The following is a 24,637-nucleotide window of genomic DNA, read 5'->3' as shown; positions in this document are numbered from 1 at the left end:
GTACAGAAGTGTATCTTTTAAGAAATGGACTACTCTGTAGGAAGTAGCTGGATCAACTACATATTCCAATATAGTCGACGTTCTGCATGGATCGTGAAAGTACCCAATCAGTTCAGTGTAGGCGCATTAACCCTCTTTATGCAAATGAGAGGTCGCAATGAGTTCACTCACTCAGTTTAAAGTTGGAGAGTTTGATTCAATCTGGGGAGAATTGCACTGATGGTTGTGGTGTTGTCAGCGATGGTGGGTGATGTTTTGTGTCGCTGTGCTGCTGCGATGTAAGATATCCTGTTCCTGGGTGGGTGGTGAGGGCCTGTGATGTGCCTATTAAGAGTGGTGTTATTAAGCAAGGAGCAACAGTGGCAGGAACATGGATTGACGTAGCCTGAGTTGGGCTTGCAACAGAAGTATTTATTAACATGGAATGTTAGGGAGTTAAACCATACCATGAAGGACATGAATGTGAAAGTACATTTAGAACAACATCAAATAAGCATTGCCATGCTGCAGGATAACCATCTTTCTTGTCGGATGGACATGCAGCACTTAACTGGAAATGGGGCTGTCATAGATATTTATTTTCATTCACCATTCGGTCTCTAATACATAACATAGTTGGCTTTCGTATGAACAAAGTAGTTATGTGCCAGAATGGTAGATACCTGGCTGATGAGCCCTAACTAGGGTGAAACTGGTCCTAGATTGCTTGTGTTTAGTCAGTTCAGGGAGGACCTGGCCCGACAGTTCGGGATGGACTGTACCCATTGGAGCGGGGTCAAGACTGATTTGCATATGGCAGGGTCCAAACTGAGGTAGCACAGTGTGCAAAATAATGATGGACTGGAATGAGGCCTGAGTAATTACAATTGGTTCAGATGAATTCAAGCATTCCATCCATCACGTTTTTTGCATACAAATGGTAGGGACATCCCCGTATATGCAAGTGTTACTGTTCGTAAATTGGCCTTAGTAAATGTGTACGGCCTGAACATGGATGATGCCACGTCTTATGATGCACTGGCAATTAAATGTTAAGAGTTCCACGGCTTACAGTTTTTGGGCAGAGATGACTTCAGTTCTATTAGTGAACTGTAGCTTGACAGGTCCAACATGCGTGTGAGGTTGCAGTCCTAGTTTGCCAGGGTTCTTGTGTGTTTCCCAGATTAGACAGAGCTGGAAGATACATGGAGTTAGATAGAGGGATGCTTCCCAGTATACACATTCCACTCCCTGGCCCATTGGGTTTCTTCTCACCTGGACAGGGTCCTGTTATCAACAGGCTTGTGATATATGGTTGATGAAGCTGATACATTGGCTATAACCTAGACCACTCATCAGTATAGGTTCAGAAAAGGGAGCCACGACTTGGGGACACTGGGGGCTAAAACCATCACTTTTCTGGACCCAGTCTTCCATATGAAGGTAAATGAGCAAATAAACTTTCGCTTCGAGACCAACAAGAGGTCAGTTTCAGAATGCGGTGCTCTGTGGGGCCCTTTTAAGTTGTGTATCTAGGGTATGCGATTTATGAAAGAAAACGGGGTTCTAAAGTCTATTTGAAGATAACTGTTAGATGTAGAAACAAATGTAAAGTCTCTGGAGCATTAGAACTGAACCACAGGAGATGAAAGTAGTTACGCTGACATTAAGAAGGTCTTTGAAGAGTTTAGGATCAATGAAGAGAAGGAACTAATCTTTTTGGATTGTAGAGCTGCCTCAGTATGACAAAGGAGAACACCCTGGCAGGCCCTTCACTGAATTGCCTGCGGACTGCACGCAAAACCATGACCAATGCAGGGTTGAGGTGAGGTAGTCAGTGGGGATAAAAAAAGTGAGCGCAGTTTATTGACTTTTGAAAAACTTGTATATAGCAAAGCAGAAGGCCCCATTAGAAGATATCCACTGCTGCCTTTACCGGGTTGCAATCCAGTGGATTGAGCAAGGGTTAAAGGAGCAGGTATGCCTTCTCCTGTTGGAGATGAAGAATGCAATTGGAGAATGTTCGGGTTCTAGGGTCCCATGCCTTCTGGTTTGACTTGCGAGTTCTCTAAGCTCTACATGAAATTACTGGCATTGCAACTGCTGCTCTTGTATGAGAAAGCATTAATGCCATGGAGATTGCCAGAAGACACCTAAAAGGTGCTGATTATTCTCTTACGGAAACCGGATAAGCCAGATGATCATCGTGGGTCTTTCAGCCCCTTTTCTTTAATACGTTTGTGCTGTAAAGTCTGCTAAATGAATCGCCATCATTAGTAGCTGAGGTCAAGGAGGCGTTAGCCCAAGGGTCTCATCTGAAAGCACCCGGTCCTGATGGGGTCCCCTTGACCTATTTAAAAATAACCCAAACCTGTGGGCTTCCCTGTTGATGAATGTTTTTAAGGCACTATTGGTCCAATGCCCGCATCCTGAAGGGAGGCAATATTGGTCCCCATTTTCAAAAAGGGTAATAGAAGTGACCCGGCTTGTTATAGGCCAATATCGCTTATTTTTGCCACAGCCAAGGTACTGGGCAGAGTTCTGCTGGCCCGACTAGAGACCTGGGCATCCTCCATAGGAGTGATATCCAACATGCAATATGGTTTCAGCAGAGGGCTTGGCATGACCAAGCAATGCCTTAATTTGTCCCTAATTATTAACAAGTACATGAAGCCAGGAAAGGCTCAATTCACCTGGCCTTCGTGGACTTGTCAAGTGCCTTTAATACTGTTAATCGGGAGAAACTGTTGGATGGAAGGTTTGGGCGTGGAACAAGCAATGGTGTCGCTCATCCGTAGGCTACATTGGAATACCTAAGTCTCCATAAGATACAGCACTCAGGGGGAAAAACTGAGCAAATAGCTTCTACGGAGGGTGTCCGTCAAGGGTGCATCCTAGCCCCTTTTCTGTTTTTAATAGACACAAATGGTTTGGAGGTCTCCCTATTAAGTAGGGACCTTGATTTCCCCAAGATTGGCATAAATCTATGCCCTTGCTAACTTATGCTGACGACACGGTGCTAATGGCTACAACAGCGAATGGCTTTCAGAATTCTCTGGATACTTGTACTGTTTTTATTGGGTCACTGGATCTTAAAGTAAATGTTAATAAATCATATATTATGGTATGAGGCCAAAAGAGTACAAAGACCAAGATTTTTGCAGTACGGGAAAAAAGAATAGAAAAGGTTGACAATTTTATGTACTTGGGGAACATCTTCAATAACAAGCTAAGTTGGGACCCATTAGTGACAACATGAGCCCACAACACAAATAGGACGGTGGATGGACTATTTCGCTTTGCATGTAAATTAGGCCATAAACCTGTGAGGGAAATAATTACCATTTACAAAGCTAAATGCCTTTCGATTGCAAAATACTGCCCCGGGGTGTGGGGGCATCACAATAGCCGCAAGCTACAAGTAATGGAAAATAAATTCACGAAAAGGCTTTTGATGGTGCCTAATAGTGCCCCTAACCACCTATGTCATGATGATCTGGGGATGGAGCATATAGAAGATCGCATTTAGTGTGCCCCCCTATTCTTATGGGTGAAAATTTGGTTAGCTGAAGAACTAGCATTCTCTCGAGAAATAATAAGAGATTGTCAAAATTTGCCCGACTCTCTAAAAATACAATGGCTACGCTTTGTGAAAGATAAATATTATGACATAGGACTGGGGCAGTTTTATGATAGCCCTGAAAGCATCCCACTGAATGCTAAAGCCGCTTTAAAGAGGCTCTACATTCAAGGGGAAATGTGCGCCATCCCCATCAAGATGAGATCGGTCCCCTGTACTTGTCCCCTCCCCCAATGCAATATTATCTATCATTCACCACTAATCTGCAAATTAGAATTTAATTAACTAGATTTCCGTTAGGTAACGCGCACTTTTTACTGGTGTTTCGACGCCAGAGGGGTTGGGTTAATGATCTCTCACATTGTCCATGTGATAATATGACAAGTCAAAGCACTTTGCACTTTCTCTTATTCTGCACTTTATATAAAATGTCAAGGAGCAAATTTCTAATTCCATTGTTTAAGAAAATTCGCCCTTGTGCATATACTGATCGTTTTAAATTTTTGTATTCATTGGCTACCCCTGATATTTCTAGTGCAGTAGCCAATTCCATAAAAGTATCATTGGCCATTAGGAAAAGATATGAGTAATAACACTCTGAGCAGTCTCACCTAAATCATTGAATGCAAAGAGTCGGATGACCTTGGTATCATTTTGATTTTTTTATAACACATTGTCTAAACTGTTTGTATACTGTGATAATGTCTTTGGAAATTTTAATGGCGTCATGAATTGATACTAGGTTGTTTTTTAAGCAATGTGAACACTTAAAGTTTATGGATTTTAATTAACCGGGAAATTCTGGAGGTGTATTCAGCTGCCATAAATGCCACTAGAAAAGAACCTTAATTTAAGAACTGGCATGACTTATAGTTTCCCTTTGCAATGTTTTTAAATGTTTGTCTGACTATTGTATATTGATAGTGGAAGCCACTATGTTTGACTCAGTGAATACATTTTAGTAAGGAATATAATGTTAGAGTATTGATAATTGGCTTAGGCTGGAATCAGATGCTGGTGTTCTTGATGCATTGAATGTCTTTTAGTATTCTTTAATGGCTGGTTAAGCCAAATAAAGATTATTGACTTGACTGGACTTGAATCGCCAGTTGTTTATGCACACTGTCAAATATGGTTTGTCCAGATATAGTAGGATTCATCCCCAGTAGTGCCACATCTAGCAACCTAAGATACCACTTTCCTTTAGGTAGACCCAAAGTTACAACTCTTGGCAACAGTGGATTCAGAGAAGCTCTGATCTGACGGCATGGTCATTTCTTATAGAGGAGGGTTAATCGTTTCTTGATTATTTAGTCACTTTTGGGGTGCCTGTAGTGGTTCCTACTGCCTCTCCTGTTCTTTTCCTTAGCGGTTAAGCCACTGCCTTGTCTTCTTCATGAAAACCACTGTGCCTTCTAGAAACAATAGAACACCTGTACAGGTAGCAGTGCATTTAATAAAAGTGATAACATAACAGAACATATATGTGTTGAGAGGTTTACAACTTCCCAATATCCTATACAGTTTGCAAGACATTTAGGGCCTGATTTAGCGTTCGGCGGAGGGGTTACTTTGTTGGAAACGTGACAGATATCCCTTCTGCCGTATTTTAAGTGCCATAGGATATGATGCACTTGTAATACAGCGGTCAGGATATCCATCACGTTTGTCATGGGATGTCCACCCCATCTGCCAGAGATTAATCAGGCCCTTGGCCTTATGAGGGGGAATCTGCAGTGTTAGCAGAATTTCCAGATAGGCAACTGACCTTCCTGCGTGTATATTTGGGATTCATTATCAATGATGAGTTTTTCATCCAATTCTTCTACTTTTTCCATTCAAAAGTCTGGCATGCATGAAAAAAGCTTTGTGATTCAGTCATCTATAATTTAGACGCTATTCCACCATGGCTATGCATCAGGACAATTGGCTGTGCACCAGGACAATTGATTAGAATGAAAAGAGTAGAGCTGAGCTCGAGGTCCACCTGGACTCTTAAGCCCAAATTGAGCCGAACTTTTATGTGGCTTCTGCCTGCAACCCACATTTTAACCTAATGCGCCAAGAATTTAAGAAAAAATATTGACCTTTGACAACATGAGAGGGAAAGTGATACCCGTCTAGCGGCTGAATGGCACAATATAAATCAGAAAGTCTGGGCTGTTTCTCAGCACTTTCAAATAGGTGAGCCCAGGGTGTGTGCTACACAAACACCTCTCTTGAGTCTGATTTAAATAGACTATAATGTTGCTCTATGTAGGAATCTAGGCCACTTAAAGGTGCACATGACAACTGACTTGCCTCTTAATTCACTAATGTAATGGCCGGCCAAGGGGAGGGAACCATAAATATTTTTAAATCCATGTTTAAAAATTGTCACTGTCCACTCTGGCTCAGCTCTCACCTTTAAATTTGTTCACTCGCCCACCTTTAGAAAAAAGAAATGGAACAATGCGTCTATCAGATATGTTAATAACAGTCTTGTTTATTACATTCGTTGTCCGGTCGGGGGATCCCTCTTGAAGCTTCTCATGGGGTCTTTCATTGTGCTGTCATCGCTTCCTTTTTCAGCTCTTTTCCATCATCTTGTGCCTCCACCTCGACCTCTTGTTCCTCTTTAGACCTTTAACACAAACAGAAGCCAGTGTGTAACGCATTGGCCTTTCATTTTGTCCCACTGAAACATTTGATTTTCTGAAAAACAGAATCAAAATGTGTTCAAACTCATCCGATGCCTCAAACTCAAAAAAGTGTTAAAAAAGGGTACGAAACCTAGAGTGACCAAAGAAAGGCAACAGAACAGTTGCCGTGGGTAATAGTAACTTATTGGTGAGAGATGTAGATTTCCTTACTAACCTGTATGAACTACAGCAGGATGATAACATGGAACCTAAAGATGCAGAGTACAATTGCCGTGGGTAATGGTGACTTATTGGTGGGAGATGTAGATTTCCTTGCTAACCTGTATGAACTACAGAAGGATGATAACATGGAACCTAGTGGAGTGGTGTGGCTCACTGGTTAGAGGCAGCAAACCCGGAAGCAGAGGACGGCCCGGGACCAGGGTTCAATTCCCGACGCGGCAGGGTCTTGGACCAGGGCCAGCGGACTCGATAATTCTCGCCTCGGTGCCCACTCTAACCAGGGATCACACTCGGCAACTCTGGGCATTAGCTTGCCTCATCTCCACAATGGCCCCCCACATTCGCCAGGGATGCCTGGTTTCACCTTGGAGATACCCAGGAGGGACCATCTCACAGGGATAGCCAGGACGGGTTCCCCAGCGGTCTACAGCGCCACGACGCCTCAGGGCAGCAGTGCGCTTTACAAGACTCATACATTTACATTTACATTTACCTGTCTTAAGGGAGTTAACATTGTTTATAATCTGAATGTTGAAAGTAACTTTAAATCCAAATCCAAATACACACCAACATTATCTTTTGTCACAATTGATGCCTTTCATGAATGCGTGGTGGCCGATCTAAGCAAGATTAGGGGCAAGGGCACCAGGAGGAGAAGGAATATCACTGGGAGCCAGTGTAAAGCCATTGTTTGTATAGCCAGCGACACTAAGGTGGTGATTAGGCCTGCTGACAAGCGGGGGGTACATTGTGGTTCTACCTATTGAAATGTACATTGCAGAGGCAGAGAGACAGTGGAATTACATTAACTGTCATGAAACAATCAGTCAGGATGAATGCAAAGATGATTGTGCTAAGTTTTGGGAACTATTATCTATGTGGAATGAGAAAGGTCTTTTTGAGACAGAGGAATACAGCTTTCTTAAAAACACCCATCCCAAAATACCAGTCCTGTACTTGATTCCTGTAGTACATATATCCTTAGAAAACCCTCCAGGGAGACACATCATATCTTCCAGGAACAGTCTTCTGGAAAATACATTCTGCTACATTGATTTTTTTTCTCGGACCCTTTATTAGTGCACTTCCCTTCCATATAGAGGACACTAAAAAATGTTGAAGAAAATTGAGGGTCATCATTGGGAAAAAGACTTTATGTTATTGACACTGGATGTAAAATTGCTGTACACCAGCATCCATCACAGGGATGGGATTCCAGCTTTTGATCACTTCTTAAGAGCTAGGCCAATTTGCCTTTATACTCAATATGAGACACTACTGCCTCAAAACTAAAATCTTACTCTTTAATGGGGTATTATACAAACAGAAACAGGGTACTGCGATGGGCACCTGCTTCGCCCCTCAGCTACACCAACTTGTTGATGGGCTGGTGAGAGGAGCAAGCGTCCTCCGGCCCCGAATTTGAGGAAGATATGGAGAGGGTAGTCATGTGGGTCAGATTCATAGATGAGCTGTTCCTTATTTGGCAAAGTAATGAGACAAAAGCTAAACTCTTTGTAGACCATTTGAGCACCAACAAAGCAATCTTGAGTTCAGTAGCACTATGAGCAAAACCAACATATTCTTCCTTGATGTTAAAGTCATGGTAACCAGGGATATGCTCTAGTCCAAACTGTATAGGAAACTCACAGGTGCCAAAAGCTTGATTCACACACTAAGCAGTCACCCTAACCAACTGAAATGGAGCATACCTTATGGTGAGCTCATCAGAGCGAAACGTAATTGTAGTAGCGAGGAGGACTTCCTGGCAGAGTAGAGAGTCATGATTGAAAGATTTAACCTGTTCGCTGCTTCTGTCGGCCAACGGCCGTCGCGAGCACTACCTCCGTAGTGCGGCGCACGTCCGTTGGCTGATGCGGCCCGCCCACTCTTCAAAGCCGCCGCACCGCGGCGGATTTTCGGCCGCGGTAAACGGGTTAAGGAACCTGGGTACCCACACTGGGTCCTCCCTCTGGCTATACAGAAATCGGAGGGGAAATCTCATGATGAACTACTGTTTGGCCGAAAACTTAATTCCCCCTCCCCAGTGATGAGGAAGGGCCCATCAGGATGATCACCACATTTAACTGTGACAGTGTAAAATTAGAACTTAATGAATTTCGATCCAACCATTGGTAATTTAGTTGGCGACATTGGTAATTTAGTTGGAAGTAGGTCTTTCAGCGATGCCCTGATTTCGCAATTCATAACATGTAGCACCATTTTTGTTGTATATGTATTGGAATGTCCATGTGGCTTAAGGTATGTAGGGTAGGGAGCACGGTGCACCTGGTACGGAAAAGAATACTGGTGCATGCACTTGGCAAGTTTTAGACCAAGTGGATATGGATTCTAGAGGGGGTGACAGGATTCTCAAGCTGAGAAAATGTGAATCTTGTCACATTATTGATCTCAAAACCAAAGCCTCTTTTCGTCTTAATTCTGATGAGGAACTATATAGTCACCTAGAATGAGAGTTTGTTTGGATGTCATATTGTTAGCCCTACTGTTAGAAGCAAACTTGTTTTAATCAGATTGATGTGTTGCAGTTCGTATTTTAAAACTTTGTTTACTCTCTTTTATTGCAGTAGGAGAGGAAGGGACTCTCTAAAGTTAGCCATGTTTGAGTGACGAGAGGCTGTCCAAGCGTGGGCACCCTACCCTACTCTTCCACAGAAGAACTGGTGATTCACATCTGGAGGGTGTGATCTTGCAATTTCACTTTTTCTTTCATTTATTCTTTTGTCAAAATAACACTGCTCCAGTCATGGCACCTCGACCTTTGACTAGGGTACCAGTTATCTGTGAATTGAATCTGTTCTTCATAGTGTTGCCCACTGGGGAGAAGTAGCCATTTGATGAGTCTTTGGTTTGGGGTGCCACAAAAGATCGGCTATGCCCACTGTGATTTGACGATTTTTACAGTGCAATTCTTCATGATGGAGACTTATTCCTTTTTCTATGTTATATTCTGCCCACTTGGGCGTTATAGTACAACATTTATGTTCATTGCCATGTATTTATGGCTCATATGCAAACTCCATTAAAGGTTAATACCAGGATGGTCTTAATGTCATTATCTTCATAACTCTCATTAATTACATTGCACCATATGATATGCATTATCTAGAGCCCACTGGGGTGTTATTTTCTTACAGTATTCTGTGTGTCCTGGTTAAAATGTTATATTACACTACAGACCGGTCCATTTCTGCCATGACTACGCTCAGGTTTTCCGGAGCAACGAAACAATTTTTTCTGAAACGCTCTTCAGGTTGTAGACACCATAAGATGGCCGCCGTAGTCACTGTGTTTTTCCTTCTGGATTTACCCCAGTGCTCATGCTTGTATGCAGCTATACTGGTGTGTTTTAGCACGAACATGGAGCCTGATCAAGGCCTGAAGTGGACAATAAATAAAATATTAAAAACCTAAACCCCTAAAAAACACACTTGCTAAAAATACTATAAACATTCAAATACATTTAAAAAATAAAAACAAATATTATAAAATATAAACAATATAAACAATTAATGCTATAAATCTATGTCGCCCATATTATGAAAACTATTGGAGTCTAAGAATATTAACAACAGTAGGTAAAGCGTTGGACTTTGAACGAGTTAGATTTACTATTCTTTAGTCACCACAAAAATAGGGAAAGTGTTGGACTGAGGAGAAATAAAAATGTAATATTCCTACTCCAGTCAGTGCAACAGTAGGAAAAACGTTGCACTTCCGAAGGGTGAATCTTACTAGTCCCACTCCAGTCTAAACAACAGTAGGGAAAGGGCTGGACTTTGGAGGGGTTACATTTACTATTTCCACCCCAAAAAGATTAATCATTACTTAATTAACTTCTCATCCTAGACACATACAAACCTAGCAGCCCTCAATTAAAATATAAAGGAAATAAATAGGTATTCCATAATTTACATATCTAAAATGTAATTCAATAGTTGATTTACAGATAATTATTAATAGGTAATTATTTATTACTTAATTAATTAAATTCCCACCCTAAATTCCTACAAACCTAGCATTCTGCAACTAAAATATAAGTAAAATGAATAAGTATTCCATATTTTACATAATTTACATAATTAAACACCACTTAAATGAGTAATTAACAATTAATAATTAATTGTAAATTACTGATTACTTAATTAACATCACAAAATTATTTAAAACTATATTACTTACCTCAAAAACAATATTCTTGTCAATGATTTTCATGCATCACGATATTTATGTATCACAATACTTTATTTCAAGTATTTCTGACTCCCGATATTTACAACTCAGTATTTTGTCCAAACACCCCGGAATGTTGGAGAGAACATCACCTTTCTTGTTTTATATGCATTAATAATATGGCAAAAGCACACTTTGTTTAACTATTGTTGAGAATTTGTGCAAGCTGGCAGAATTCAGTATTGTTCCGCATACGGTATGAATCTCTGATATTAACTTTATTTGGAAATCAATTTATATCCTCAGCATTTTTATTATTTATAGTCTACTAAAGTCACTGTGCTGTCTTCACCTCTTTGTGTACAGGATTCAGCATCTCAAATGGCAGTCATTTAGAACATTCTAAGTTCTTTTTCTCGAAGTTACATCTGCTGGATCCTTTTACAACATGAACCTCACCTAGCTGATTTCATGTTTCTGGTGTCACAATTTTGCTAAATCTGCCTGGAGCATTTCTATTTGATGACTCACCTTTAGCAGAGTAGATCTACAACTGCTGGGTGAGACTAACCAGTGCGCTTTCTGTCTCTTATCCAAAAATTACCATTTGCTGTTATGTATCAAGTGCTCTGACTTCTCACAAACACTTTTTTATTAAAACCGGAAAACATGATTTCGTAGCATAGAAGAACAACTAAACTGCAATTAACAATAATTGTAAAATAGGTATTTTTAGCCTGGTAAATATATATTATGCCATAAATAAATCAATATCCATAATTCTGTTCAAAATTTGTGAAAGAGCTATTTTCATATCTGCATTACCCTTTAATGCTCCTTTACTTCAACCTGCTCCATGAGAAATGTTTTACATTAGAAAGCCCCTTTTCCGGCAAGACAGCACCCAGGAGTGTCTCACTTTTGTCAGGAATATAGAATGCTAGCACTCTCATTATGTGACGAAGCTACAGCAGAACACTGGAGATGCCACTGATAGACCCGGATGCTGGTAGAAGTACATTTAAATTGGCATGACAGAATGTTTCTCACATGGAAGAGGGATATATTTTATACTTTATAGAATATGTGTCCTCCTTTTAGGGAGCACTAGCCATCATTTCTAAGGTGAAAATAACCCCCTCATTTTGTTCTTGTGCTTCAAATCGGTCCATAGAAAATGCTTTAAAATCAACAGCTCCTATTCTAGCCGTGCAGGTTTCTGGTGTGCTTCAAATTTGTCATGAATAGTCAATGCTAGTGCTCTAGTTGCTTTGTAAAACTCTGTGCTGAAGCTGCAGTATAACACTCAAGAATCAACTAACACACTGCTGCTGCTGCTGTTAGAAGTACAGCTTTGTTTCAACCTATCAAATGTTTTCTCACATGGATGAGAAAAATATTTGTACATTTGTGGCAAATGTGCCCTCATTTCAGCTCACTGAGCAATAACCATGAATTTCCATGAGAAAATCACTTTCTGAAGGCATTTTCTCTCAAAGATATTTGATCAAGTCCCAGCGGAGGATAAACATTATTCACTGGATGAGTCATGTTAGAACTCACCACAAATCCTACAATGATTGTGACACCACCAATAAATGATTTCTATCATGACTAAAATCTGTTACTCCCTTTTATATATGCTCCTTTTTTGGCCCTCAAAAACAGGCATTTTCTAAAATGGTTTTCAATAAGACAGCGAGGGTAGAGTCTTATCATCTAAAAAATCCATCAGTTATGGTTCTTGTAACCTTCCACCTAAATAGTACCTAGAAAAACACATCGTCTAACAAAATATTTTGAGAATTTCACACTAACATTTAACGGTTACAATAGCAAAACTAACCAAGGTTTGAAGGCGCCGAGAGGTGATTATTGTCCAGGGCGGAGTAGAAACATTGGCTTTGCCTGGGTCCCCCAGACTCCACTCTGGTCCACGTCAATAAATATTTGGTAGTGCCATCCTTTATGGATAATATTGCTTAATTATTTCTCTCAATATTCGAGAACAGCATCCCAAGTCTGTTCCATTGCCATACGAATGTGTGTGGATGCCCTATAAAATACACATGTCAGCTTTAGTACTCCCTCCAAAATATCACTATTAAAACTCTAGTGTTCAAAGAGTGTTTCGGACATAAATGTTTCTTATCCATTGTCCAAATCAATTCTCCCATTTGCCATCTCAGCGTGCCAATCTACAGATGACAAAGAATGAAAATCTCCTTCCCATATAGTTACAGTGAACTACAGTTAAAAAACATATCACTTGAATTCAATCTTTCAGAAGAACAACCAGGACATTCCAGAGAGAGGCAGCTTACATATGGTTCATTAATTAATTTGTACAGGGCAAACTAACACACTTGGGGGCATATCAACAACAACTGGCGATAATTATCGCTAAGCGCACTTAGCGCTAGGATAATTATCGCCGGCAAGCGTTGATTTTTATCTCTGAGATAGCGTGCTATTAGCAACGCTTATCTCAATAGCGATAAAAATCCTCACGCTAAGTGGCTAACGTGAGATTATCGCTGGAAACCCAGTGATGATCTCACGTTAGCTTGTTGATAGGGACAGACAAACTTAGCCATGATATCCTCCTTCCATAGGATATCATGGCTAAGTCAGAAAAATACCAGATGTAAAAAAGCAGCGTTAACCGCAGTTAGCGCTGCTTTTTTTGTCTCTAACAGGGTTAGCGATATTCTTGATAATAGGAGAAATGTCGCTTAGCGACATTTCTCCTATTATTTTACTCTGGAACGCCCCCTTTGCATCTCATTAGAGATGCAAGGGGAAGCGTAGAGTAAAAGGGTGCTAACATGCAAATTTGCATGTTAGCACCCTGTTGTTGATAGGGTGCTAGTTTTATCCCTGCTTTTTTGGCTTTTAAAGCCAAAAAAGCAGAGATAAAGCCCTTGTTGATATGCCCCTAGGCTTTTTAGCACTAGGAATCAGCCTACTCTCCTAGGGTTCATATAGATAAACACAAGCAGCTGATCAAGAGAAAAGTCCCCAAAGCTCTTCAGAACTGTATGTGATCTTCAACCACAGAAGGTCCTCGAAAGCTCACTCACTGATGAACTTTGTCCGGGTATGATATAAGCAATAACTGTATTTAGAAAGAATTTACCTCATGATTATTTGAATGAGACTTTACAGTCAGAAGTCTGCATTTGCAAGACGAAATATAAATTATTTGAAGTCTCTGCCAGGTTGGATATCAGGATATCAAGCACAACAATAGAAAAGTAAATATAGATTTAGTATTCTTAACTCCAAGTCCACATACCTTGAAGTTATATAAATGATCAAAGTAAATTTATGTGGAGTTAAGTTAAGTAAACATATGCTCATTGATGTAAACTTACCCACGCAATATTTTTGTAGTCAATATTCTGCTTATGATATTTTTGCAGCACAATATTGAAAACTCAATAATCTGTTAGTATACACTTTGCCATCCATCGTGTGTTGCATATCTGTTGAACGTTCACTCATCTGGGTGCACAGGTTAGCGCCTAAACTATTTTTGGATTAAGGAATTTAAACAGAAAACTCTCCCACTTCCTTGAATGATTGGTCAGCAGCTCAAGAACTAATTTATATTAAGTAGGATATAAAATAGTTGATATTGATACTTTAGTGGTCCGATTGCATATGTAAAATAAATATATTCAAAGTCATGAAGACTACACTTGCTTTCAGATAGTACATGGCAGACTTTCCAAAATGTTGTTTAGTATTTTTTACCTCCAACAAAAGACAAGATGCTCAATTTCGATTCCAAACAGATTTGGGCACAGCATGCCTGGAATGGATTATATTTAAAACAGAAATGTAGATAGAACATGCCTCTCATGTTCACCCTCTCAGTGTTTGTGAATAGTGCCCTTGGTGTACTCCACAAACTTTACTCGAAACGGACTGAAGTACAACATTTCAAATCGGTGTAATCCTCCTTGCATACGGTCCACGATAATAGATCACATATATGTTCCCTCTATAGCTGAAGACTATCAATCGCAAGTAGGCCATCAAGGTTCAAAGGAATGGACATCACCTTGTTTAATCCGATTAATTTCAAAGGCATTTTCATCTTTTCCCACTAAAGGTTAATATTTTCTAAAGTAGGTTTTGAAAGACAACAAACCTAGCCGTGTTTAAACATTTAGCTGTTGAATAGTAATGCCCAAAGCTGTCTCTATGGTACTTTGAAGTTGGGTACAATGTAATGAAGAAAATTAATTCAAATGTGCTACAGGAAGTAATACAAACAGTATATGCCCAGATTATATTTTAGGTACATATAATCCATTAGGGGTCGTTTTCATTTCAAGTGTCCTCTCCAGTTTGCTCTCCAGACATAGTTTTTGTGGAGAGTGTTGCTCCTCACAGCAGGGTAGTCTCCAGGCTGGAGTACCCACACCAGTGGCACAATGAGGTGTGAATATTCTGCACCTGGCTGCCAACAATTACTAAAAAATGACCAGGGTTAAGATAAAGGGCAGGCTTCACTTTAGGCATCTTTTTGACCTTGAACAGCAGAGACTGCGGTCCCACCCTTCATCCCCAGCATCTATCAAATAACAGTACTATAGGAAGGCTAATCGGCACCTTCTCTCAACAAAAGGTCGATTTTGATTTCTAGAAGAATCTCTTCTCTGCTACCCCCACTTCAATATCTGGGTTTCCTACTTCCAGTTTAAGGAATGTCAACAACACACTTCCACTGCCTGGAAAGCAACCTCACCTCTATCTTGTCAAAAGGCCTGCAGTAAGGCTTATAGGTCCATTGTCGGCATTCGCTGCCATGTGGCTGCTTTTGAGCACGACTCTGCATGCATATATTTCACAAGGCTCTGTTTGTGCCCCTTTCACATGAGAACTGTCTACCTTGAAAGTTCTTTGCTGTGCTCTGAGGTTTAGTCTTCACACGATGTTCAAGGTTAAGCAACAATGCCCCTTGTTATTCGGCAGTGATAGAGGTTTTAAAGAGGGAGAGGTTGTGATCTATGAAGTAAGGTGAGATCTGTTTGCAGAAATATAATACTAAAAATGATGGCAGACAGTCATTTGGCTGAGCGAAGGCTTTACAAATATAATTAGGTGTTCTTTAAAACTGTTTCCTTTAGCAGCTTTGCCTATACGTTGCCATGACACCTCTATGGCATTCGTCATTATATTGTCTAGCATGAAAGTAAACAAACGTACAGAAAACAAGCATCAGATTGAGATGTCTGAATATTTCAATGATATTCACACTGAACTTTCATGTTTACCTAATCTGCCCTGTACATAGGGCTGTATAATGATGTTACTTATTGCAGCTTTACACCCTTGGATTACGCGCTGCCTCAGAAAGCTAGAAGAACAAAAGGTGCCTGCTTACCAGCATAGTAAGACGCATAGATAACCCTAGTTATATGCAAGTGATTCCCAGAGAGGAATCAATTTGAAGATTAGGCGCTGATTAACAGAACAGCACAATGTCGCTCAATGTCAATGATGACTACTGTGGGGCGGGCGGGGAGCGAGGGGGGAGGATGGTGGTGTGCACATTCATGAAGGTAAACAATGCTCAAATGGGCCATAATGGCCTTTTTCATCAGCTTATGGCAAAAGCACATATGACCGGCGTTTCAGGTAGTGCTCAATCAAGGTGGAAACACTGCAGAAGGTACATTCAATACATAAGGAGCATTTAGAAGAAAGATGCGCAAGGGATGCATGGGTGTTCCATGCTACAACCGAGCATCAACAGGCAGCGGTTAATCAGAAGCAAAAGCCTCATCGTCTGTGATACAAAAGCAAATAAGTAATAAGTAACATATTTCAGAACATCAACAGACGGGGAGTGGGGAGCCTGTAGGCGGCCTTACAAACGTCTCGGCTGAGAGACCAAAGGGGGTTGAAGTGTAGGCAATGCGGCACCACCGAGAACTTGTACAAATCCCATTACAGTGACTGCCAGTATCAGGGAACCTAGCCCAGATCTCTTCAAAATGCCGTCTGCCATTGATTCTATAGAATAGCTTCTCAGCGGTGCTTTGAAGGGACTCTGGCATCTCAGAATCCCTATCTTGGGGACCCCTAGAGCAGTACCGACCCACCATGTAACGTGGGAAGGTACGTCAGGGAGGTCGCTAATGTCATGAACAAGGGCTTGTTTCTTGGTTAGATCTTGTCGGACCACCCGTTCCATCTTCATACAGATCCATATTTGATTTGTGTAATGGTGCATATGCGAGTATGACCACAGGATGTGCACAACTGTTGCAGACCTGAGACTGGCATCTCCAGCATGCCAAGTCAAGACTTAAAGTTGGCTCTTCAAAGTCTTGAGGGAGACCAGTGCCACCTGTGGAGCAATTTGTAGTAACTATATTTCAGACAGGACTCTTGCACGCCCTTGTAATTTGCTAATGTTGCCTCCTGTCCTGGAATTGCAACTATAAGCGCCATTCCCACCATGTTTGTAACTCGGACGTGGATGCGGAGTATTGGAAGTCAATCAACAGGGAATCGAGGCACTACCATGCTCTTGCAAACCTTCCATGTGTGCAAGTAATCAGCAATGGGTGAAGGAGGAAACAAAATATTGGCGCATCCAAAGTGACTGTATAGCGCATGTGAGAGCTGTACATATTTTCAGTATTGTGAGTGTAGCAAGTCCTATTCATGTTCTGAGAAAGATGTCAGACAGCCGTCTGTAATCATATCATCAAGGCGCAGAAGTCAACCCTGTGCCACCTAATTCAGAGATTCTCATTTTACCGATTTTCTGAAGGATGGAAGGTCCACCAGGATTTGAACCTGTGACTTTGAGGTCAACACAAAGTCCTGAAATCAGTGCATTAGTCCATTGAGCTACCGACCATAGATAAATAGGTTGGTGTATAAGTGACAACCATAAAAATATGAGAGTGACTTAAAAATTGCACAAACTAAATGGGATCCGAGTGTGCAAAAACACATATTGTGATATGGCAATGCATACATAATATTACCTACACTAATAAGATATTCCCAGACCTTGAATATGACTGTGAAGAGCTGCCTCCTCCTCCTGAACAGTTAGGTTGGGCTCTGCTTATGCTTTGCTTATGTGGCTGCAATTGTTACTGCTTAATTTAGTTACATTCTAGACCCTCCTCCCAAAAAAGCACATAAATAAAAAAGTTACATTTTTCACTAGCCCAAATCATGAGGTAGGCCAATCATACAGTGTTTGTTGTGCTGTGTAGGAAATCAGAGTAGAGATATCTCAATTTGAACCAATATTCAATCTTGAAACATAGACATGTGTTTTTAGTAAGAGTAAGCGTGCTATGACCTCATCAAACAAGCAATTAACATAGGCCAACTTCGTTCTGCTCCCTTTTGTGCCAGTACATTGTGGGCCTTCAGTAAAAGCTGCTCCATTTGTGACTGAGTGGGCACCACAACTGACACCTAATGGAGGGGCTGCATTTGTGCCATTGGCACACTTTCTTGAGGTGCCCAGCTTGTCTTCATTTGCTGTTTTTCAGGCTTGTAGCCATGATGTGTGTTGTGGACAAACTGAAACACCTTCATCAGGCCTTGACTTATTCCTTTTTGAATCGGTGAATGTTGTAAAGAAGTTGTAAATCTGTGAGGTGAAAAACCAGTAGGAGGTTTAAAGGCGTTAATGGGGAGTGTGGGTGCAGAATGAATGAATAACTGGGAAGGACCGCACTGTCTTTGAGGTGGGACACTCGTCTAATGCAGCTTGTAAGAGTGAAGCTCTTCCTTCATAGAACACAGTTACCTCCTCTCCGGCCTGGGACAGTACGCTGGTTGCGGCGGCAGCTTCAGTGAAATGTTGCTGATGGGCCCCTATAGGAGTAAGGTGAGGGAGCCCTCAGGAGACCAAAGGGGCAGAGGGAAGGATCAGAATGGCAAAATAGGGGCCCTTTCTGCAGAGGAGCACACACGGCAGTATTCATATGAGGGATAGTAAAGCTCCTCTGATGAGATGGGTCACTATCAAAAACTCACCCAAATGGTTTACAGAAAACAAGACGATTGGAGTTTACTACAAGGAGAATTAATTGTTTGTGAAGAAGAAAAGCACTTCTCAAGCCTAATTAAGATATAAGCAACTCAGAGCAAGGGGTGAGGTGTCCGCTGTACTAGCCTTTCTCTGACCAGCACACTCACTGCCACTACCCTCTAAGACATGGTACCATCAAAGAGCTTCTCCTCGGCATCCCTGGGTACACTCCATATAATACACATTGGTGGTTTGAAAGTGCTTCCAATTGTTTGCTCCCTGTCACTCCTGCGTTGAGTCCATATAATACACTTGGTGGTTTAATGGTGTCATCAGTGGGTTTCTCCTGTATCTACTCCATATAATACACATAGGTAGATTATCACTGTCCTCACTGAGTTGCTCCTGTATAGACTCCATATAATACACTTGGCGGTTTAAAAGAGCTCCCAATGGTTAGCCCCCTATAGCTGTGTCACTTCTGGGTTGATTCCACTTAATACACCTTGGCAAATTAACAGTGCCTTCAATGGGTTGCTCCTCTGTTACTCCTGGGTAGACTCCATATAAGCCTCCTGGGTGGTTTAACAGCCATCAGAGGGTTGCTCTGCTGTCACTCCTGGGTTGACTCCAGAGAGCATGTCTTGATATCATTCACCTGGTGCTGAGTTTCAGAAGCTTCTGGGTTAAATCCTATGTAAATGTAATGTAAATGTAAATTGATACTTGTATAGCTCACTACTCACCCACAAGGGTTTCAAGGCGCTTGTACGAATACCGCGGTGGAACCCATCCTAGCTTTCCCTGTGAGGCGTCCACTCCTGGGCACCCCCAAGGTGGAGGCCAGGCATCCTTAGGAGTGTGGGGGCCGTTGTGGAGATTAAGCAAGCTATTGCCCAGAGTTGCAGAGTGGGACTCCATGATTGGAATAGGCACCGAGGCGAGAATTATCAGGTCCGTGGAATTTTTGAGCCCAAGACCAGCCGAGGCGGGGAATTGAACCCTGGTCCCGGGCTAGACCTCTGCATCAGGGTCTGCCGCTCTAATCATTGAGCCACACTTCTCCAGTATCTCCCTTGTATTATCAGTAGCAGATGGTGGGTAAAGTCTTGCATGGCTCTCACTTGCGTGATCAGTTCAGGGCCCCCTGCATGACAGCTTGTATAAGCTCTTGAGTGCCCCCTGCATGACCGCTTGCATGATACCGTCAGGGCACTTTGCATGACTGCTTGCATAAGCACTTGCGTGCCACCTGCATGACCGCTTGCATGATCCCTTCAGGGCCCTTTACATGACTGCTTGCATAAGCACTTGAGTGCCGCCTGCATGACCGCTTGCATGATACCTTCAGGGCCCCCTGCATGACTGATTGCATAAGCACTTGAGTGCCGCCTGCATGACCGCTTGCATGATCCCTTCAGGGCCTTCTGCATGACTGCTTGCATAAGCTCTTGGGAGCATAGTGCAAGACAGACTGCATGGCAGATTGTGAAACTTCTATATAGCAGATTATATGATATATTGCTTGACAACAGCTTACACGCAGTCTGGCTAATGAGTGATAAACAAGAGCATCTACTTTTCTTATAGAGGAGGTCACTGTTATGCAGCAGTGGATACACAGATGACACTCATATGTGCACAACTAATATTTAAAAAAAATCTCCAATAAACAAATTTCAAAATTTAGATCTTACTCACTAACCCCAAGCGTAAGAAATAATGGAAGGAGCCAGGGGACATATGTCTTTTTACTTATGATGCACTTGTTTCACTTGTCACTCGCAATTTCACCTTTTTCACATTTGTGAGCACTGGATCGTACTTAAATATTGATATTTTATAAATAGATTGTATTTGTGATAATGGCTGAGTTTTAAAAACTATTTTCTTGAAATGTGTTTATTGGAGTTTATTATTTGATTAGAGTATTAAATTGTGATCTGTATATGCAATGGATAACATTGCCCTCTATAAGAAAGTAGATGCTCTCGTTATAAAAATGAAACTGCAGTGAACCATTGTCCTTCTGATATATTGTATAGACCCTGTTTTTTGGTATAATGAGTGATAAACAGCATGACAAATTGTAATTCGATATGCAGGGCAAATATCTATAATGTTGTAGGTTCCACAGGGAGTATCATGCTAGTTGTTACAAAGTGTTCAGAGCCCTGTCATGGGCAGAAAGTGCTACATGAACGGCAATGCAATGTATGCTTTCAGCTAAATTCAATAAAAAATCAATTGGAGAGGTATAATTGAAAGCACAAAGATATGTACATGTGCCATAATTCTTAGCAATCACTAATCTAAAGGCATACATCTCTTTTTAAGCAGCAGTAAAGGTAAGTAGCCTTTCAAAGCCATTAAACGTTATTTAGTACGCGCCCGCTGTTATCACTCCACTGTATGATGGCTATTCAGTGCGTCTCCGTGCTTGGAGTCTGCTTAACGCTGTCACTTTATGTCCATGTTAACAGGATTAATCAGACCCACCACTGTGTTCATTAAACCCCTTCTCCTGGTCTCAGTGGAGCTCTGAACCTGTGCCTCTCTGACACCAGATCTTGTTTTCAAGATGGCGGCCCCCGGGATGGCGGCGAGGTGACGGGCTCACTGAGGACATGTCGCTCTCCTTGCTCTGGTTCGGGGAAGATTATTGTGACCTTTCCTGGCATTTGCAAGCTGCAGTTTTATCCTGCTCTTCGACAGCCATATCGATCCCGCTATAGACAATCATAGACGCGCGGCTTGTATAAATTATGTAAAGTCTGGCAATAATGAAACTCCTTGCACTGAAGGTCAGCGCTGAATATTAAGCGTATCCTCCATGACAGGTGGCGCTGAGTGACATCCCACAAAAGATAAGACATACAAACCTAAAGCTACAGATTCCTGCAAACTTATCTTCACTTGGTGTCATTTTTATCATGGACTGTCCTAGTTGTTTATGAACATTTCTAGTATGTCTAGCAGGTACCTGCTGGCAGAAGAACTTATAGACTTATACTAGATGGATTTCCTTTCAATTATTTTAGCCTCGGGAGCTGGGGAAGAGCTTCCCCAGCTCCAAAGGCAAGTTTTTCCCTCTTCTCTGAAATGACGTCATTTCAGAGAAAGTAAAAATAAAATGAGCTGATCAGCTCATTTAACTTTCACTGCTTCAGTGCTCGGGGGCATATCTCAGCCCCTGAGCACCGAAGCAGACAGGAGCAGTATCCATGTAAAGGGGAGAGTCTCCTCTTTCCAATGGTACCTTTCCCTAGTGGATCCCTGCTTAGGGACCAAAACAGTAGGGGGATCTCTTAGCAGGACAACAGGGTGGGGGGAGCATTGGCTAGTGCTCCCTAGTCTTTCTGCCCCCCCTCCCCTTGGCCAGATTGGAGGATCCTACCTCCAATCTGGCCCTTCAGAGGCAAATAGCCCACTAGCCACCAGGGATTAAGTTTTAATTGCAGAATGGATCGGAGTGGCCCTCTCAGGCATAGGGCCTAGCCCCACGCACCCATGTATCCCCCCGTCAGAAAGCCCACTGGACCACATGGGATTATATTTAAAGAGGGGGAATGCTCCCCTCCCCGGCAATGGCCTAGTGCTCCACCCCCCCAAATGACCCCAGCAGTCTTTCTGCCCCACGTTGGGGGCAGATAGGTGATGCTTTCCTGCAGTCGGCCACGGCGGGGACAGAAAAAGTACTAAAGCTCCAGGGATTATATTTGGAGGGAGGAGCGGCCCCCTGGCAATGGGCTAATGCTCCCGCCTACCCTTAGCCCCAAATGTCTTTCTGTCCTCCCAGGGTCATATTGGAGGTTGTTACCTCCAATCTGCCCCAGGGTGGGGTGGTAGGGCGCAGAAAGCCTCTAGACACAGCTGTGATTTTTTTTGTGGACGGTTGGGCAGGGCGGTTCGCCTAGGCATTGGGTCTAACCCCCCCCCCAAATGACCCGCAACAATCTTTCTGCCCACTGGCATAACAAAACTCGAGGGGGCCCCCCTGCAAGGCACATGGAGGGGCCCCCTCCAGGCTCAATCAGGAGCTCTGCAGCCCGAATGCTGTGCAGGGGCCTGTGTTACGCCCCTGTTTCTGACTCCCACACTCTACTCCACTCTACTCCACTCAGCGCCACTTCACTCTATGCCTGTCTACTTTACTATGCACAATTCTGCTCTATGACAATGCAATAATGCCACTCCTCTCTACACCACTGCACTCTTCGCCACTGCACTCTACACCACTCTAGTCAAGGCCACTCCAATCTACTCTGCACAACTCCACTCTATGCCACTCCACCCCACTCTGCAACATTTCACTTCACGACACTGTACTCTATGGCAATACACTCTATGCCAATACACACTCTACGCCAATGCACTCTAATCTAACACTCAATTCTATGCCAATCCACTCTACGCCACACAAATCTACTCTGCACCACTACACTCTACCCTGCACCACTCCACTCTACATCACTTCACTCTACTCTGAAACAATCAAGTCCAGCGGTGGCTCCTCTTCTAAAGCAGAGGAGCGTCGGCCCACAGGAAAAATGCTATGATAATAGCACAATGTAATTATCATTTTACTTTTTCCGTACTGACTCAGTTTTGTTTTGTTTTAGGTGCGGAGTGGGGCGGGGCTGGGCTGTCAGCCAGCAGGGGAAGGAGTTGTGGGCACTTTCTAAGTGCGCATGACGGTTTGGCTGGCCGTCTTCGGCCGGCCAAACAGTCATGAGCATTTGACATGTTCTCCACCCAATTGTATTGCAAGGCTACGTGGAGAAAATGCACTGGCTCCCACTCCCTGTCAGAGCGCTGAACTAGGCCGCTCAGACCAATCACAACACTGCTGTCATGCTGGTGACAGCTGCGTTGTGATTGGCTAGGTGAGTCTGGGAGCCTGTGTGCTTCCTGCTTTCGTGCGTCGTCAACAGAAGAAGGCTGGAGGAGAGGCGGTGATCGGCCGGCAGGTAACTAATATTTGATTTTTTTAACCCCCACATCACTGCTACTGCACCGTTGCAGCCGCCACTGATATAGTCTATGCCACTGCTCTCTACGCCATGCTACTCTACGCCATGCCTCACCAACAAACGGTATGACACTTTACTCTGCAAAACTGCACTATCCGTTACTGAAGTCTACCCCACTTTACACTGTGGTCTATGGCAGTGCACTCTATGCCACTCTACTCTGCATCATTGCACTCCATGACACTGTACTCTGCATCACTCCACTGTACACCACTGCACTCCAAGCCCCTCCACACCACTCTATGCCACTGCACTCTCTACTACTCTATTCTTCATCACTGTACTCCATGTGCTGCACTCTATTCCGCTCTACTCTGCACCATTCTGCATTCTACTATGCACCACTCTAATTTATACCACTGCATTCTACAACACTGTATTGTACGCTACATTATATGGCTCTGCACTCTACACCACTATACTCTGCAACATTATGCCCAATGCACTATACACCAGCGCACTCTACTCTACGCCACTCCACTCCATTCTACAGAACTCTACTCTGCAGCACTCTACACCACTGCACTCTACGGCACTGCACTCTATGCCACTGCACTCTACACCACTCTACTCTGCACTACTTCACTCCATGCCGCTGCAATCTGTGTCACTCCACTCTATGCCACTGCACTTTGCAGCACTATATTCTACTTTGCACCACTTTACACCACTGCACTTTATGCCACTCCTCTGCACCACTGCACTCTACGCCACTATATTCTACTCTGCACCACGCCACTATATGCCACTACAATCTACTAAGCAACACTTTAATCTGCCACCACTGCATTCTACGCCGCTGAATTCTATGGTGCTGCACTCTACACCACTTCATTCTACACCAATATACTTTGCAACACTCTACGCCAATGCACTCTACACCAGTCCACTCTACTGTACGCCACTCCACTGTGAGCCACTCTACGCGGCTACACTCTATGCCATTCATATACAAGACACTCTA

This window comes from Triturus cristatus, chromosome 5_1, assembly GCF_964204655.1.
Source record: "Triturus cristatus chromosome 5_1, aTriCri1.1, whole genome shotgun sequence".
Classification (NCBI taxonomy): domain Eukaryota; kingdom Metazoa; phylum Chordata; class Amphibia; order Caudata; family Salamandridae; genus Triturus; species Triturus cristatus.
This window is presented reverse-complemented; position numbering follows the sequence as displayed.